Consider the following 20,699-nt stretch of genomic DNA (forward strand, 5'->3'; position numbering starts at 1 on the left):
ACTTCGCCAAATCTTTGCGCACAAATTGCGGGCCGTTGTCGGTGATGATGGATTAAGGAATGCCAAATCGGCAAATGATACTCCTTCATATGAAGCACTCTATGTCCATCTGAACCATGATCATCATGGGCTCTGCTTCTACTTATTTGGTGAAGTAGTCGGTTGTCACGATCATCATACCCTTGCCCCTAGTAGTCTGGCTGGTGATTAGCTAGGACTCGGAATGAATTGAAAGCTTTTTCACCACCAAGTCTTTTGTCATTCGAAGGCCTGCTAGTGGGGTTTCGTACTCTGCTTCGTTGTTAGATGCTTTGAAGCTTAGAGTGATCGCCTGCTTGAGCATTGAAACGTTTGAGGTGGCAAGAACCACGGCTACTCACGAGCCTTTGTAGTTGGATGCGCCGTCGACATGCAAACGCCAGAAATCTCCATTGAGGGAGCAGGTGTGGCTAAAGTGTGCTCGGCTGCCTTAGGGGCGTCGTTGGGCCGAGTTGTTGCGTTCGTCAAAAAACTTTGCATCTGCCAGGGTCTACGCTTTTATCGTCACCGGTTTGGATTCAGCGGAATAGTGCGTCATGATGATGACTACGTGCATTTGAAGGTAAAACTTAAGCTTTTGGGTTACAACAATTATCGCCAAAGTTAGCTTTTGAATTTTTAATAGCATCGATGAGAGCTTTTGAACTGTAGAATACAGGTAGTCGAGCCCCCAGCTCTTCTCACATGATGGTAGAGCTCATTGCTACTTTAGATACTGTCAAACATACGAATAAGTCATCCGCTGCTTCTAGAAAGGTGATGTCGGGTACTTCTTCAAGTCCTTGAATGTGCATTGGCGAGCCTCATCCCAAAATGTATGCTTCTCTGCCAAAGTAAAAGAGTCTGCCAGAGTTAGATCTTCTTTCATGATCAATTTTCCGAATAGCGGGTGGCCTGCTGGAAGTCCTTTTTGGAAGGCTGCTCTAGCTATCGAGTTGTTGCATTCGACTATTTTTGCCTTCTCTATTTTGAACCTCCACACATAGTCGCCAAGCGACTCCTTTGGGTTCTTCTTGACGTCGAACAAATGGTCAGACTTTTTTTTAATCGAGCGATATGATGAATATTCTTTGGTGAAAACCAAAGAAAGTTCGTAGAAATTCCGGATGGATTGTGGCGGCAGGGTGTAGAACCAATCTTGCGCCTCGTCTTGTAGAGTGGTGGCGAATATCTTACACATGAGATCATCGTTGTTTCGATAAAGGATCATTGCGCTTCGGTAGCGCTTTAAGTGTCTATCCGGGTCTTCATCCCCTTTGAAAGATATGAAATGTGGCATGCTAAACTCGCATAGAGGCTCTGCCTGCTCGATCTCGTCTGTGAATGATGACCTGCTTATGTTGGTCATGTTCCGTCGTAGTGCCTCGTCGGTGACCTCATTGCGTTGGAAATCATGCAATCGTTTGGTCAAGAGTCTCTCTACTTCTTCCTGAATTTGCCTTTGTTGGGGTAGCGGACCTCTCGGCTGCCCCCAACCATGACTTGCTGGTCTAGGCTGCTCTTCCATGTGTTTGGCTCGTCTATGCCGCGGATACAGTGCATGTGGTGCGTTCCTAGCAGGCGAGCGAGTTCTTCGCAGGCTGCTGGTTGAACTTGAACTGGATTGAGTGACTGCTTCTCTCCGTCCGTCATGCTGCCTACTTTGATATGAGGTGGATGATGCTCCTTGTAGGCTTAGCTGCGAATGGACACTTTGCCTGGAAGGTTGCTCATGTTGACTATCGGAGTATGACCCCAACCGTGAATGTATGCTCATCTGTGGGCCTAGTCGAGAGTGCATGCTCCTCCGCGCGCTAAGACCGGAATGTACACTGCCCAAACGTTCGACTTGTAGCTGGTCGAGTGGCTTCTTACCGGGACGCTGCTGGAAAGGTCAGTATGCCCTTGTCCTACTTCGGGATACCTCGTCTGGGGCACGTTGGATCCCGATGCGTTGCAAAAGTTGATTCACCAAGGTTGTCTGTTGTGCAAGGCGCTTGTCAACTCTATGACTTGTTGAGACAAGTGTTATTCGCCATTTGGATTATAAGAGCTTGGAAGGAATGCGCCTCATTTGGCAGTGGAATGGTGGTAGACTCCAGGCGCGAAATTTGAGTTGGGAAATGTTAAATGCGCGAAAAATGTGGTGAGAATGCCCCCGGCTCGATGGTAGGTCCAGATGGTTAAGATAGTCTTGGGCGGACTTGGGCTGCTTGGAAAGCCACGGGAGCAGGCTGGGCCACGAGAGTAGGCTGGGCCGTGAGAGTGGGCTACTCGACTGAAGCTGGCTGGGCCACGGGAGTGGGCTGCTTTTAAGGAACAGGCTGGGTCACGAGAGCAGGCTGCTCGGCAGGAGCAGGTTGGGCCGTGAGAGTGGGCTGCTCGACAGGAGTAGGTTGGGCCACGAGAGTGGGCTGCTCGACGAAAACAGGCTGGACCACGGGAATGGGCTGCTCGTCGGGAGCAGGCTGGGTCATGAGAGTAGGCTGCTTGGCAGGAGCAGGCTGGGCCGCGAGAGCAGGTTGCTTGGCGAGAGCAAGCTGGGCCACGGGAGTGGGCTGCTCGACGGAAGCAGGCTGCTTAGTATGTGATGCATGCGAATGCGAGGCTTGGGCTCGGGCCCGTGCAAACTTGGATGGTATGACTTGGGCCATGGCCTTGGTGCCGTGAGCCTTGGATGACACAGCTCGAGCCGTGGTGAAAGCACCATGGACCTCGCCATGGGTGGCTACCGAGGTAGCCACCGTGGTGGTTCCCATGGTGGAAACTCGTTGTGGTGGTACTGCTCCATTTATTGTCGCATTTAGCCTCACGGATCTCCGCAATCTCATTTCTTGAACATTAGAATTTTCACTTGTGGAATTTTCTAAATTTCTAGCCATTATATTTTGCTTATACGTTTTATCAAAAAACCTTTGCAAATAAAAAATTCTAATAATAAGAATGTATGAAAAATATTCAAATGGACTAGAAAATAAAGAAAAAACCTTTTTGTGCGAGAGTCTTCTACGAGTATGGATTTCAACTCTCAATGAAAGCACCAATTTATGGATGCAAATCTCCGCCTTCTTCTTCTTGGACAAAATTGCACCTACAAAACAATTAACACCTTAGGTCAAGGCCAAAAGCCTCACGCGCCCACAATGAATGGGGGGGTTTTAGCCGAAGAACCTCCGATGCCAAAGTTAGAATTTAGAGAGAAAGAGTGTTTAGAGAATTTAGAGATTTTTGCCAAAGTGTTGGAATTGGCTTTTTGGTGAGAATGAGAGTATATTTATAGGGATAGGAGGTGGCTAGGGTTTTTTGGGTTTAATTTAGATTTAATTAGGAGTTACAAAATAATTAGCCAATAACTCCCTAATTAACTTGGCTAATTATTTGTCATACAAAGGAAAAAAGGTAGAAGGAAAAGCTGATTTCTTTTGGGGATGAAAGTTAACAGGCCTTTTTGTGGGAGTTAAGGTAAAGTGAATGGTCTAAATGCTAATTAAGGGAATAATTAGCTATTTATCATTATTTTAGAAGGAATGTTTTAGGAATTATGGAATAAGTATAGTATTTAGCTAATTGATTAGCTAAATAATGAAATAGGAAATATATGAATTAATTAGGTTTTAATTTGATACCTATTTTGGGCACTTTTGACTTGGTTGAGGGATAATTGACACACCCCGTCCCGAAGGAGGGCATGATGGCCATCACGTGAGAGTGACGTAACCATTTGCACAGTACGAAAGCTTTAATTATACAATTTCAAAGTTAATACACCCGAAGGTGCGTCCTAATTTTGTCCATTCTGTCAGAACACCGCTGAATTCCTCGTAGCCACCACACCTTTGTGATTCCTGAACCTGAAGGGGCGCAAAACCAAAATTGAGTGGGTCAGTAAAACAATTCTTTTCCAAATCCAAACATTTCTCAAAACATTGTAACCCCTCTCCGTAAAACTTGTATACTTTCCCAGAAATGTAAAATATAAATATACATATATATTCTCAAAACTTCATTTTTACTATCTCAACATTTTTCTTTATCAATCATGCCATGCCATGTCTAATTCAACAGTTAAGTATGGATGCATCAACAATAATCATATCAGGTGCAAGAAAGTAATCAACCGGAGGCCCTCTAATAGCCCTGTACGGTTGAACCTAGAGCTCAAAATCTATCACTCTCACTCTGCCGGAGTCACCTCTGTGACCTGTACGGCCTTCTGCACATAAGTCGGAACCACCTAATGTAGTCTGTACGACTTAATGGTTAATATTACGCTCTAGTGCTTTCTCATCAATCATCTGTGCACATAATTTAAGGTCACCCACCAGTCGAGATCTCACTAACACTCTACGACTGGCCCGTCGCACCCACTCCGCGTGGACTGTGCGACCAGCATCTACTTGGATCCAAGGCGAGCGTGCGATGCGGTGAATACTATAAGCACTAAACTATGGTGCAGGATTTGAGCTCAATATACATCAACATCATCATAACAGTAATTAAATACTCACCTGATACTCACCTGTGCGTCCGCCGCACCATTCATTCATATGCATCATATCTCAATTCATGCTTTTCATATCATTTCATGCATGGCAATTCGATTCACATTTCTATATACTTTTCATATACTTTTATGCATAGCATCTCAATTCACATTTTTCGTATAATTCTATATACTTTTCGCATACTTCTATGCATGGCATTTCAACTAATATATCTCATATACTTTTATACATTTTCATTTAAAGCATAATTTCATGCATTTTCAATTTCTGGGAAAACGGCAAGTATATATGTATACGGAAAACAAAACTGCCCACTCACCTGGAGTTCGTCCAACAACTCCCTAGCACCACACATTAAGGCGTCATGACGATCGCCGCCTAGAACAGTAATCAAATCCAGCCTCAGAATTCATATCGATAGAATATATAACTTATATAAAATACGTCACTACATAGATCGATCCGGAAGAGCTGCCACTCAGATTTTAAATCCATAACTTCCAGAGGTCCACAATATATCTCTAGGACAACATCCTAAAATTTCATCACCATCCAACGGTCGGATCTCCGTCAATTAACAAAACTAAGTGACGGTTAACATTTTATTTTATGAACTTACAACTCCAATTCCGGAAGATCCGTAACTCGGATTCCCAATCCGTAAGTTCCAATAATCCTCAAACATTACGTATTGCAACGTATCAAAGTTTGGTGATGATCCAACGGTCGGATCGTCAATTCATATTTTCACCTAAATGCAAAAACTATAAAACGTTATTTGAACACCTAACCAACAATCCTTAATAACTTTCTCATACGGTGCTCAATTTGGGTATATGAATATACCACAGTGATCTACTCGACGTCACGGACGTCGACATATTTTACTGTAGCACGCGCCCCCACGCGCCAAGGAAGGCACGGGTCCACGCGCGCCCACGCGCACCTTCTTCCTCGCGAGTTCGCCGGACTGGTTTTTCTCCGGTGGCCGGAAAACTGGGCATTTTTCAAATGCCTTGTTCTCCTTCGTTTCTCAACCATTTTCTTCGTATAATATATCAAATTGAAGCCCCAAACATGTAGAATCACAATATACTACTTTAAATCTCTAAAAACCAGGAAATCTCACCGGAAAAATTCCAAGAAAACAGGCCAAAGATGAACCACGTGATCCCGGCGTCCAAATCCTTCAAACGAAGTACTCCGAGCTTCCTTGGGACCTCACTAAGCTCACTGTGAGCTTGAAATTCCCTGAAACATCAAGATTTACGTGTGCATGAACAGTGCACTTTCACGGGGAGTTTAGAATCTAGGTTTTCCGAAGTAAAACTTACCTGAAATTGGTGTCTACGTGATCGTGGAGGTTCCAGGAGTTCGATGGTGGTCTTAACTCCGTCGTTGGTAGAAGTTTAGGGTGGTTTTGGAGTTTGTCCGTGTGAGTTCGAAGGAGAGAGACAGAGAATGAGAGATTGTGAGAGAGGAGAGAGAGAGACAGGGTACGGGAAAGAGGGAGAGAATTGAGGGGTGTGGGATCCTACCCAATCCCCAACTACAAATTCTAACATAAAATTTAAGTCTAAGTCTCCACTCTACTTACCAAATTTTAGGAGCTTAGATATAACGAACGTAAAAATTATACCTTAGTCACGTATTGGGGGCATTTTCGTAATTTCATGTCCTCGGAATTAAAAATTCCGGGACGGGCTGTGACAATCTTCCCTCCTTATAGAATTTCGTCCCCGAAATTCCAGCAACCAACTAAATCAACCATACTCCAACAATAGCTTTTACCACTTACTCTGTCTTAATTCTCAGGACCTTCTTTTTTCCAATCCAAAGTCGTCCTTGGTTCCTTATCAAGTTGAATCCAATTTAATTCTCAATAGTTGCACCAGAATCTCATGTGACGAATCTGCCACCTAGTGACAACGTATCGAACCCAAAATACATTATGTGCCTTAGCCAATTCTGAAGGCATCACAAACTTGTATGCAACTTCGTCGATTCCTTTAATGATCAAAACGGTCTGATGTGTTTAAGACTTATCTTGTCTTTCTTTCCAAATCTCACTATTTCTTTTCTAAGATGAAATCTTAAATGATATAAATCATCTACGTTATACACTTGATTAGTGGCATATCCATCTGTTAATCTATTTTGCCATGCTTGGCTACTTTCAGGTTAAACTTAATCACCTGAATACTTTGAGGAGACTCATCCATAGTCTCAGGGTCTACTAAAACTCTTTCGTGATTGAATCTTTCTTTACCCAGAAGCATTCCATCCACAAATCCGTAAAAATCGACACACATGACACATTTCATGGACCTTATGGCGTTATTTCGGAAACTACGCAACCAACATACTTAAGAAACTCAGCAGTTCCGTAAACCAATTCTCCTATCCATAAAACAATTAAGTGTCGTTGTCCTGTCTGGGAAAAAGTTATTACTCAATACTGGAGTAAATATACTAACTTGTTACGTTGCCCAACCATCACTTCACATTCGATCGTAACCATCTTGTATACAAGGAAACTTGTACACATAATCCAAAGTAATATCTTTCCATTTCCATTGCGAAACAGAAAATAGTTATCTCAATCCAAAGGTTTACTTCTTTCTGCCTCAATCTGCTGACCAAATAAAACTGTCGAATGGTATGATAAATCTTATTACTTTTGGAATATTGCAGAAGTTGAACAGTGTACTTCGTCCAAAATTGCTTGCTTTAAACCCACAACATTAGGCACATACTTTTCGTTTGCTTGTATTCACATACCATCCGATTCACGAATCCTGTAATCTTTCTTTTTCCCCTTCTTTCCTTGCCTTGGTTAATTCTTAAATTTCTTCGTCAAGCATTTGAGTCTCGAGTACGACCTTACCAAAAATACCTAACTTGAAAATTAGCAAGTACAACTTCTTCTCGATCTCCCATTCTCAACTTTACTTCAGTTGATTTCCAATCCATAAGAAAATAATCTTGGCAAGCGTACCAAGCATTAATTCTTACTGCAGTCTTCTCACCAAGTGCATCAGCTATATCAATTCCACGATCACCCTGGTCGTACAATCATGTTCATTAAGCAATACAATTCACATTCGCTGCCTCCTATCAAAATCCTTCCAAGTAATAGATATTGAAGACTTTTTGGATTCGTAAAAATCTTGCATTCTTACCAAATATAATGCCTTCATAACTTCGCAGCAAGAATGGTAATCATGACTTCCAAGTCATCAGTAGGGTAATTCATCTTATGAGGTTCCATTTGTCATGAAACATATGCCATCACCCTAACATTTGTATCAATACACATCCAAGAACATTTAATGTAATATCACCATAAATCGATAATTACCGCTATCTTCTAGGAATACTAAAATACGTGCATGAGTGAGGAAATACTTCAGTTGTTGAATCCTTTGCTCACAATTGCATTCCCACTCATACATAACCTCTTTTCTCAACAGTCTCGTCAATGACAAAGCAATGACTGAAAAATCTTTCACAACCATCCAAGATAGCCTGGTAAGCTAAGAAATTCTGAATCTCAATTACAGCTCGTGGTTGTTCCAATTCCTCAATTTCTGCTATCTTTTAAGGATTCACTTGAATACCTTAAGAATATATAACAAATCTCAGAATGCCACCTGATTCATCTAACTTTAGCATTTGCTACTTAGCATACAACCGACGTTCCCTCAAACTTTGTAACATCAACTTAAAATATCTAACATGCTCTGCTCTAGGCTTAGAGTATACCAGAATATCGTCAATGAAAAATGATATCAATCTATCAAGGCATTCCTGGAATACTTCATCCATCAACTCATAAAACCGCATGAGTATCCACATAGCATCACCAAACTTCATAAGGACCATAACAAGTCCAGAAAACCATCTCATGATCAACGTCAATTATTATATTCAATTGGTAGTAACCAGATCTCAATTCAATCTTTGAATCTTCGCAATTACTTCTAAGCTGGTTAAATAAACATCAGTACATCACCATGGATAACGGTTCTCAATCTTTACCCGACTCCATTGTCTATAATCAATGAACAGTCTCAAGACCCATTTTCTTCCTCACCAACGAACTGGGTTCCCCCAAAGCGTTGTACTAGGTTGAATAAAACTTTTATCCAACCAATTCTTTCAACTGAATTTCCAATTCCCTTAACTCATCATGAACCAATCTTTAACATAAATTTATACCTGGCAACAAATCAATAGTGAACCTCATATCTCTGCCTGAAGGCAATCCAGGTATACTTTCAAGGAAGACGTCCAGAAAAGTCTAACCCCTTTTTCATTTTTCTCACTTCTCCGAGCAACATCCTTTAGTACCACAGAAACTAAGTATTTTTGGCAGCCTTTCGAAAACAATCTATTTGCTTTCACAGCATAAATAGTGGCTGAACTCACTTCACTTTGCATACTTACAAAAGTAATCTCTGGTCATCCAGATCGATGGAAAGTACTGGTTTCCCGTAACATTCCGTCTTGTCACAATTATAACCAACCAATCTAATGGAACAGAATTAACTGATACAATATATATTCTATTATTATTAAGCATTCTAAATAAGTACAATACTAACATAAAATAATCTACCAGTTTACTTACTTAACGAATCCACGAATGAGTTATTAATATTACGGTCTGCAGCCCGCAATACTGATAAATCATCGTTGTCTCGATAAGTAGGCAACCACTCTCAAAGATATAATAATACTATTTTGTCACTCAATGCAAAATACATACACTCGTCTCAACTACATTTATTTACTACTCTCTAGGTAATAACATACATAATAAGAAATATATCAGCCGAAGTCAACTAGAATGACCAATACGGCTGATTCAACTCTTTTCTCAATAATACGTCGGCCGGATCCACTCCGCGTGGTCGGTACGGCCGAGCCTATAACTCACCAATTTCTCATGCGTCAGCCAGATCCACCTCTCGTGGCCTGTACGGCTGAACATATAACTCATCAAATCTCTCTGTACCCACGGTCAATCCGACCAAACTACTAAGTCCATAACTCTGCTGAATCGACACTATGATATCATGGAAAATTGTTGAGTACAACTGATTCTAGGGACGATTCACAATTCTGTGTCCCCTCTGTTCACATAAACACATTCATTAATTTCACACTTCCCAAAGTGTTAATTTTTGTACCTGCTGCACAAGGTACATTTCCTTTACTCGAGACACCTTGTCTCAAATATCTGGGATTACCAGTATATCCATCACTTTTACTCTGACCAGCGACATTAAAACCTCAGCTGGAAGAATTAACTCTAGCTTCACTTCTTTCGAAGCTCTGAATCTTTCTATATCCTTGATATGACGAATCATTAACTTTATCGTCTTCTTTTAATTCCCATTCATTTCTTATTCTTCTTTATTCTCGTTGCTCATGTTCTCAGAGTCCTCAAGACTCAACAGCATCTCGTATATTCCTGGTAAGAAGTATAATGGATAATGGTCACCCAAAATACCACTTCCCTTTTTGCCACCCAGCTTAAAACAACATAACACCTCCACCAAATTAACAACAATATCTGGATGGAACGAGGCAAGTTTGAAAACTTTCTATAATATCCCTCGATCATCACCTTCCTTGTCTCATATTTGTAAACTCTTGTTTACTACCATCGATAAATGCCGGAGGGATAAACTTTTCCTTAAACAAGTCCTTAAACAATTTTAAATCGGCTGTTCCTCCGGTGACAACACATCATACTCTTGTTTCCACCAGGATACAAATTCATACCCAAAACCAGGTAGTCGTCTCGACCCCCTGTCAGAAGGAAGATTCCTTTGACTTGCATAATCCGAAACTTCTTTTCCAAACGGTTAAACCGTCACTTCGTTCCCTCAGGTTCATCATTTCATAAGGTGATTCAAATTCAACTCATAACCCGTTTTAAAATGTCCATTTTGCTAATATACTGAATCACCATAATAATAGTTTCCCCTAAACCGCTAAATCAGGGAGACTAAGTTCCTCTAACTACGTGGTTTGCTACGAGGCGATGTAGTTCTGACAGAATTCACTAGAAACTTCTCAAGATGTCCAAGATTGCAACCATGCTCTGATACCAACTGACACACCCCGTCCCGAAGGAGGGCATGCTGGCCATCACGTGAGAGTGACGTAACCATTTGCACAGTACGAAAGCTTTAATTATACAATTTCAAAGTTAATACACCCGAAGGTGCGTCCTAATTTTGTCCATTCTGTCAGAACACCGCTGAATTCCTCGTAGCCACCACACCTTTGTGATTCCTGAACCTGAAGGGGCGCAAAACCAAAATTGAGTGGGTCAGTAAAACAATTCTTTTCCAAATCCAAACATTTCTCAAAACATTGTAACCCCTCTCCGTAAAACTTGTATACTTTCCCAGAAATGTAAAATATAAATATACATATATATTCTCAAAACTTCATTTTTACTATCTCAACATTTTTCTTTATCAATCATGCCATGCCATGTCTAATTCAACAGTTAAGTATGGATGCATCAACAATAATCATATCAGGTGCAAGAAAGTAATCAACCGGAGGCCCTCTAATAGCCCTGTACGGTTGAACCTAGAGCTCAAAATCTATCACTCTCACTCTGCCGGAGTCACCTCTGTGACCTGTACGGCCTTCTGCACATAAGTCGGAACCACCTAATGTAGTCTGTACGACTTAATGGTTAATATTACGCTCTAGTGCTTTCTCATCAATCATCTGTGCACATAATTTAAGGTCACCCACCAGTCGAAATCTCACTAACACTCTACGACTGGCCCGTCGCACCCACTCCGCGTGGACTGTGCGACCAGCATCTACTTGGATCCAAGGCGAGCGTGCGATGCGGTGAATACTATAAGCACTAAACTATGGTGCAGGATTTGAGCTCAATATACATCAACATCATCATAACAGTAATTAAATACTCACCTGATACTCACCTGTGCGTCCGCCGCACCATTCATTCATATGCATCATATCTCAATTCATGCTTTTCATATCATTTCATGCATGGCAATTCGATTCACATTTCTATATACTTTTCATATACTTTTATGCATAGCATCTCAATTCACATTTTTCGTATAATTCTATATACTTTTCGCATACTTCTATGCATGGCATTTCAACTAATATATCTCATATACTTTTATACATTTTCATTTAAAGCATAATTTCATGCATTTTCAATTTCTGGGAAAACGGCAAGTATATATGTATACGGAAAACAAAACTGCCCACTCACCTGGAGTTCGTCCAACAACTCCCTAGCACCACACATTAAGGCGTCATGACGATCGCCGCCTAGAACAGTAATCAAATCCAGCCTCAGAATTCATATCGATAGAATATATAACTTATATAAAATACGTCACTACATAGATCGATCCGGAAGAGCTGCCACTCAGATTTTAAATCCATAACTTCCAGAGGTCCACAATATATCTCTAGGACAACATCCTAAAATTTCATCACCATCCAACGGTCGGATCTCCGTCAATTAACAAAACTAAGTGACGGTTAACATTTTATTTTATGAACTTACAACTCCAATTCCGGAAGATCCGTAACTCGGATTCCCAATCCGTAAGTTCCAATAATCCTCAAACATTACGTATTGCAACGTATCAAAGTTTGGTGATGATCCAACGGTCGGATCGTCAATTCATATTTTCACCTAAATGCAAAAACTATAAAACGTTATTTGAACACCTAACCAACAATCCTTAATAACTTTCTCATACGGTGCTCAATTTGGGTATATGAATATACCACAGTGATCTACTCGACGTCACGGACGTCGACATATTTTACTGTAGCACGCGCCCCCACGCGCCAAGGAAGGCACGGGTCCACGCGCGCCCACGCGCACCTTCTTCCTCGCGAGTTCGCCGGACTGGTTTTTCTCCGGTGGCCGGAAAACTGGGCATTTTTCAAATGCCTTGTTCTCCTTCGTTTCTCAACCATTTTCTTCGTATAATATATCAAATTGAAGCCCCAAACATGTAGAATCACAATATACTACTTTAAATCTCTAAAAACCAGGAAATCTCACCGGAAAAATTCCAAGAAAACAGGCCAAAGATGAACCACGTGATCCCGGCGTCCAAATCCTTCAAACGAAGTACTCCGAGCTTCCTTGGGACCTCACTAAGCTCACTGTGAGCTTGAAATTCCCTGAAACATCAAGATTTACGTGTGCATGAACAGTGCACTTTCACGGGGAGTTTAGAATCTAGGTTTTCCGAAGTAAAACTTACCTGAAATTGGTGTCTACGTGATCGTGGAGGTTCCAGGAGTTCGATGGTGGTCTTAACTCCGTCGTTGGTAGAAGTTTAGGGTGGTTTTGGAGTTTGTCCGTGTGAGTTCGAAGGAGAGAGACAGAGAATGAGAGATTGTGAGAGAGGAGAGAGAGAGACAGGGTACGGGAAAGAGGGAGAGAATTGAGGGGTGTGGGATCCTACCCAATCCCCAACTACAAATTCTAACATAAAATTTAAGTCTAAGTCTCCACTCTACTTACCAAATTTTAGGAGCTTAGATATAACGAACGTAAAAATTATACCTTAGTCACGTATTGGGGGCATTTTCGTAATTTCATGTCCTCGGAATTAAAAATTCCGGGACGGGCTGTGACAATAATTGCCCGTTGCTTGCGCGTAGGAATCTCGGTATGCCCCAAGGGTAGTTTTGTCTTCTTTTGTCAAAAATCCACGTGTCGCCTTGTGAATATTTTTAGCTCCACATTCATTTCATCAAAAGAAATTGATCTATCAGGATGATTAGACTAACCCTATTGACCATCTGAGTAGACTTCTCCTCCAAAGCTCCAGAAACGTTCTGACATACCCTATTGACCATCTCATCTGAAGAAAATCGCCAATTATCTGAATCAACAAGGGCCATCTTAAGAAAAGGGCAGCTCCATAAGTGAAGCTCTCTTGAGAGTCCAAGAGAGAATCCGAGAGAGGAGTGCAAAGTGAATGAATAATGTGCCTCTTCTTGTCTTCAGGGGTGGTTGGGTCAATCCCATATAGAACAATAGTTAGGACAACCTTTGAGCATGCCTGTTGAAGAGGGAAAGACCTTGCACTCGAAGCCAATGACCAAGGTCTTCATTATGGTGGTCATGATGTTATTTATCAGATGGACTATTTTAACACTGTGAACACGTGCAAGAACTTCGTACAGCGAAATAGTGCATTCTTCAGACAAAGAACCAGTTTCTTTAGTCTGAGAAACTTGAGCAAGAAACATGAGAATTGCAGTGGAATCCAAATCCTTTACATTAGATTTCAGCACTTTCATTGCTGATCTACGACTGTCAACATCTTTATCCAGATTTTCCAACTCACGCCGCAGTATCGGGCTTAAACTTGTACCCATTGTTGGCATGCATCCAATTCACCAAAGGTTTATAGAAATTATTAGTGCCTAATAAATATGGTTTCATAAGATGGATTTTTCAAGTTTTGCAAGAGAAACATAGAATGAAACACACAATCCATGAAAATCCTAGACTTTGGAAATGTTTGGAACTTTCCCAAGTCACAAGAATTGAAAAAAAAAATGAGTTTTTGAGCATTTTGGACGGCTATAATTGATAGAAAAGTTATATTTTCATATCTTTATCAATAAGATTACAACCTTTGGTATTTATACATTTTCATCACCACACAGATGATTGACAGCTTACTTATAACCAATCCTAACTGTTCAAACAATATTAACAAAGACTCTAACTGACTATAGCAACATTTACAAACTAATACTTCTATGTCCTATCTTTTACACTATAGTCCTTAATATCCCCATTCAAACTGATCTGAGGGAACCGAAGAGAGAGTTTGTCTCGGAGAAGCAGAAATCTGGGCTTGGGCAAGGACTTTGTACATATATCTGCAACTTGGTCTTGAGAACAGATGAAATGAACAGAAATAGCACGGCAAAGCACTTTCTCCCGAATATAGTGATAATCGATTTCAACATGCTTAGTCCTAGCATGGAATATAGGATTTTTAGCTAAAGACAAAGCAGAAATATTATCACACCACAGTTGGGGAGAACAGGGAAGAACCAAGTGAACATCAACCAAAAGTTTACACAACCAGGTAAGCTCAGCTGCCGTATTGGCTAAAGATCGGTACTCAGCTTTAGTGGATGACCGAGCCACTGTGGGTTGTTTCTTTGCACTCCAGCTAAGGAGAGAAGTGCCCAGAAAGATGCAATATCCACCGGTTGATCGTCGGTCTAAAGCACAGCCAACCCAATCGGCATCAGAGAATGCATTATGACTGAGAGGTGTGGCACATTTGGAGAACCATAGCCCCAAATCAATAGAGCCATTAAGATATCTCAGAATTCGTTTGACAGCTTGAAGATGAGATTCTCTAGGACTGTGCATATATTGACAGACAAGATTAACCGCAAAGGACAGATCAAAACGTGTCCAGGTTAAGTATTGCAAACCACCCACAAGAGACCTATATTCTTCGGGATTAGATAACAGATGAGAAGTGTGATCCAATGTGGAAGTGCTCAAAGGTGTGGGACAAGGCTTGGCACCTTCCAGTTTAGCCTTCTTGAGTAATTCCAGTATATACTTGGTCTGAGAAAACAGAATGCCAGAGGATGACCTTTTGACTTCGATACCAAGAAAGAAGTGTAATAGGCCAAGATCTTTGATCGAGAATAAGGCACTGAGTTGAGCAATAGTATCCTTACAGGCCTGTGAAGATGATCATGTAACCAGGATGTCATCTACATAAACCAAAACAAATACCAAGGTATGAGCTTTCCTAACAAACAAAGAATGGTCATTTTGAGAACCAACGAAACCCATAGAAAAGAGGGCAGCTTGCAGCTTGCAGCTTTTCATACCAAGCTCGAGGAGCCTATTTTACACCATAAAGTGACTTATGAAGATGACAAACATGTGTAGGCCGAGTAGGATCCTGAAAACCAGTTGGTTGTTGTATGAAAACATTTTTAAACAGAAATCCATGAAGAAAAGCATTGCTGACATCTAATTGGTTAAGAAACCAATCAAACTGGACAGCTAAAGTAAGAAGAAGCTGAATGGTAACAGGCTTGGCAACAGGACTGAAAGTATCAGTATAATCTAAGCCTGCTTGCTGATGAAACCCCTTAGCAACCAGCCGAGCTTTATACCGATCTATAGTGCCATAAGCTTTTCTTTTAATCCGAAAGACCAATTTGCAACCCACAAGATTCTGTGAAGGATGGGAAGGAACAAGAGACCAAGTGCCAGTAGTGAGAAGAGCATTATATTCCTCTTGCATAGCCTGTCTCCAATGAGAGTGTTTTGAAGCCTGTAAGCAGGTAGTAGGTAGGAAATCCGCAGTGAGATGAGAAGGAATGGGATGTTTAGTGGCTGCATAGGCGTTGGGTTTGAATATACCTGACTTAGATCTAGTTTTCATAGCATGAGTGTTTGTGGGAGGAACAGAGAGTGCAGGACTAGATGAACTGACAGGGTGTAATAGAGGTTCAGAAGACAGTACATCGGCATAATTAGAAGAAGTAGCAGGGTGTAATATAGGTGCAGGAAGAGATGAAGAAAATGGAGATGGTGGGGAAGAACCTAGAATAGGAAATACTAAGGTAGATGGGATTGAAGAGGGTGAGGAGGTTGGGGAAGTAGATGGAGAAGATATGGCAATAATGTGCTGAAAAGGGAAATTTGATTCATCAAAGATAACATGGCGAGATATGTAAACTCGCCTGGTTACAAGATCAAGAGATCTATATCCTTTATGGTTGAAACTATAACCAAGAAAGACACAAGGTTTACTTCGAGGTTCTAATTTGGATGTGGTATAGGGTTTAGGCCAGGGAAAGCATCGGCAACCAAACACTTTGAGAGTGACATATGATGGCGGTTTGTGAAATAACTGTTCCTAAGGAGAGGACCTGAGCATAGTAGGCAGTCGGTTAATAAGATACACTGCTGTGGAAAAAGCTTCAACCCAATAAATGTGAGGGATATGAGATGCAGTCAGAAGAGTCCGAGCAATCTGAACCAAATGACGATGTTTGCGTTCAACACAACCATTTTGCTCTAGTGTGTGAGGGCAACTGAGTTGGTGATGAATGTCATGAGTTTTGAGAAACTGAGTAAAGTCAGAACTTAAAAACTTTCCACCAGAATCTGATCTCAAAACAGCAATAGAAGTATGCAACATATTCTCAACCAATGCTTTGAATTCAATAAAGGTCTGAAAGACCTCAGATTTACACTTGAGAGGAAAAAAACCAGCAATACTTTGTGTAATCAGCAACAACAATGAGATAATATCTATAACCTGATACAGACATAACAGATGAAGGCCCCCATACATCTGTATGTAAAAGTTGCAGAGGTCGAGTGATGGTAGGAGAACTAGATACAAAAGGAAGTTTGGTACTTTTGCCCATTGCACAATTTGAACAAAAAGACTTAGTCATGCTAGTAGAAACAGGAAGACTAGACTTAGAGACTATTTTATTTAAAAGCTGAAAGGATGGATGGCCCAGCCGTTGGTGCCATATTTGAGAAGAAGCTTTGATTGTTGCAGCAAAGAAGTGATGATGACCAGTGGTTGGACTAGAGGCAGTGAAGGGGTAAAAGCCATTCCTCACAGGGCCTTTAAAAAGCATCCTCCCCGAAGAAAGATCCTTCACAGTAAAGTGAAAAGGATAGAGAGTAATTGAGCACCAGTTATCAATGGTAAATTGATTTGCAGATAATAGATCTTGTTTTAAATCAGGAACATGTTAAACATTGCGAAGAGCAAAGTCATGTTGAGTAGTAGAAAGTATGGAAGAACCAGAATGAAAAATAGGTAAACCTTTGCCATCACCGACGTAGACTTGCTCAGGGCTAGTGTAAGGTTCTAAACTTTGCAAGTTTGCAACTGAATTAGTCATATGAGAGCTTGCACCAGAATCGAAAAGCCAAGTAGGAGGAGCAGAGGAAGATGCAGCATTGGCACACATTGCAGATGGTGAAGTCTTTGAACCAAATTGAGGATTCATGCGATGAGGACACTCAGCAGCCTCATGATCATTTTGACGACAGATTTGGCAAGTAAGTCTGCGGCTAGAAAAGGTTGAACCAAATCGTCCACCACGATTGTTCCTCGAATAATTGTTCCTCTGATTATTCCTTTGATAATTGTTGGAGTAATTCGAACGTTGGTTGTTGGACCTAGGAATTGAGAAATTTCGATTGAAAGTATGATCTTGACCACGACCTTGAGACTGATTGAAATTGGGAAAATTCTAAGCAAGAAACGCCTGAGAATTAGGGTTCTGAGATGGTAGAGGAAGAATTCCAGCAGAAGATCCAAGAGACGAATGAAACGCTTGAAAAGATCCTGAGGCGGTTGGTTTCTTGCGATTGGCAAGTTGAATTTCTTTGGTCAGTAGTAAACCATGCAGTTCATCAATGGTTGTAGATCCAAGACAAAACTAGATCGCATCAACAAAGGATTCATAATCAGAAGGAAGTCCATGAAGAATAACAGAAAAAAGCTCATGTTCGTCAATTGGAGCACCAGCACTGGCGAGAGCGTCAGAGATCTCCTCAATTTGTTGAAGATATGTAGCTACAGTAGAATCACCCTTGGTGATTGTACGGAGTCGTGAACGAAGTTCATGAACATGAGACTGTGAAGCTGCAGTAAGTCGCGATTCAAGCTTAGACCAGAGCTCTCGAGAAGAATTAACACCAACCGTATACGGAATCAAAGAATCAAAGAGAGTCGAATTGATCCAAATGAGAATATTTTGATCATTCTTATACCAAGCAACATAATTAGGATTCAAGATTGCATTTCCAAAAAAGTCGCGAAAAAGTTTGGGCGGAGCAGCCACAGAGCCGTCAATAATTCCAGTGAGATTGTAACGACGGAAGATCGGAGCAAATAACGCACTCCATGTGAGGTAATTGGTGGTTGTGAGCTTGATTGGCACCATTGAACCAATATTTTGGATCGTAATCGATGCAATTGGAGAAGTGCCAGAAGAATTAGGGCACGAATTTGGAGAGGGAAGAACAGAGCCAGAGGTAGGAGATGCATCATTCACCATGGTTTAGGGTTTGAAGAAAGGAAGAAAGAGGGGAAGCGAGAGAAGATGATCGGAAGAGGATAGGTCGTTAGACAGAGGCGAGAGATACCATGATAGAAAAGTTATATTTTCATATCTTTATCAATAAGATTACAACCGTTGGTATTTATACATTTTCATCACCACACAGATGATTGACAACTCACTTATAACCAATCCTAACTGTTCAAACAATATTAACAAAGACTCTAACTGACTATAGCAACATTTACAAACTAATACTTCTATGTCCTATCTTTTACACTATAGTCCTTAATAATAATAACCGTAAATGTCAAAACTTTTCTGCATCTCTTAGTCCTCAATGTTGAAATTCAAAATTGAGCACAAAAGTTGGTTTCTTTTCTCACATTTGCATAGAAATCAAACAGACAAATATTCATTTGCTGCAGGAAACGATAAAATTCCTAGGGCAAAGCAGCACAAGAACTGAACATAGAAATGGATTTTTCAGATTTAACACCAACAAACATTAAAAATCAAAACAAGAAGTGAAATTAAGAATAATGTAGTGTCCTTAATATCGAGAACTGAGAAATACCTTCAAAGCTGCTCTCTCCTGATGCTTGGGTTTTGACGCTGAGCTGAAACGGAGACTTTTGAGAGAGAGAGAGAGAGAGAGAGAGAGAGAGAGAGAGAGAGGAGGAGGAGGAGGAGAGGGAGTTTGGTTACTTTGGTATTTGAGAATTTGTAATTTAGGGGGTTGAATAAGAATTCGTGTAATAAACGTATTATTGGGGAGGGCTGTATGTATTGATGAGCTTCCTTTTTGGGAGCAGACAGTTTACACACAGAGAGTGGGTGAGCAGCCAGATTTTCAAATCTTCCTTGTAAATTCCACCGCTCTCCCAACTCCACTGGATCACGCAATGAAACTTTCCTCGAGGACGAAAATGTCCTTTTATTTTTAACAAACAATATTATTTGCATTGACATTTTATTAATCAATTAAAGTTTCAAGTTCTAACTTCAATACTTTAAAACATTATTTTTTGCGCATGATTTAAATCATGTTGAAGTTGAAGCTGTGAATCTTTGATTCTCTTAAATTGGGCTCTTTTTGCATCGCATGCATAAGCAACAAAATTGGTTTTGCTACTTGTGGAGCGCTTACAAATTTGGATTTGGACATCGATTTTGTAGACAGATGGTTTGAAGGCTTGAGCCGGAGTCATAGTCCGTATTTAAAACGCATAGTTATCAACTTTGAGATGCGCAATTGATGCTCCGAATACTTGTTAATTTTGGTTCCAGAGTAATTTGACTTTAATTCTAAAACGATTTTGTGATGGGGCGAGTGCAAAATGTGTATAAACGCTCCACATTCATAAGAGGCTACAACCCAGCTTCAAAACTTGTACTATCAGTGCGTGCCATCCCGGTACTACAGTTTCATCTTCCAAGAGCTACATAGCCAAAGCTCTTGACAAGGATGTGATCGGTGTCTCTTAAGTTGATTTTTACAGAGCGAGAAATATTATTAGACCATAATGATAATTGCTGAAGACGAAGAATAAAAACCGTTGTAATTACATAAATCAAGTATCTTCAATATGAAAGTGGTGGGGTTTCCCTTTGGAGAAGAATTGCAACACTCTAATTATTCTTTGATTTGAGCTCCATTTTTTAACAAATAAAAACTCGGCTTTTTAGTCAAAATGGTTCTATAGTCATTGACATTGACGTAACTCCTAAATTTGGTCCCTAAGATTTGAAATCGATAGAAGTAGTCCTTGAGTTTATCCATCATCAATCATTTTGGTCTTTCCGTAAAAAATTTTCATTAAATAAGAACAAAATGACAAAAATACATCATTTTGACTCATTATTTATTAAATTGAATGTATTTTTGTCATTTGGATCCTAATTGAACAAAAATTTTCGCAAAAGAACCAAAATGATTGATATTGGACAAACTCGGAACTACTTTTATCGATTTCAAATCTCAGTGACCAAAATGAGAAGTTGAACCATTTTAGCTAAGAAGGCTAAAAACTCTTG

Source organism: Malus sylvestris, chromosome 12 (genome assembly GCF_916048215.2).
Source record: "Malus sylvestris chromosome 12, drMalSylv7.2, whole genome shotgun sequence".
Taxonomy (NCBI): domain Eukaryota; kingdom Viridiplantae; phylum Streptophyta; class Magnoliopsida; order Rosales; family Rosaceae; genus Malus; species Malus sylvestris.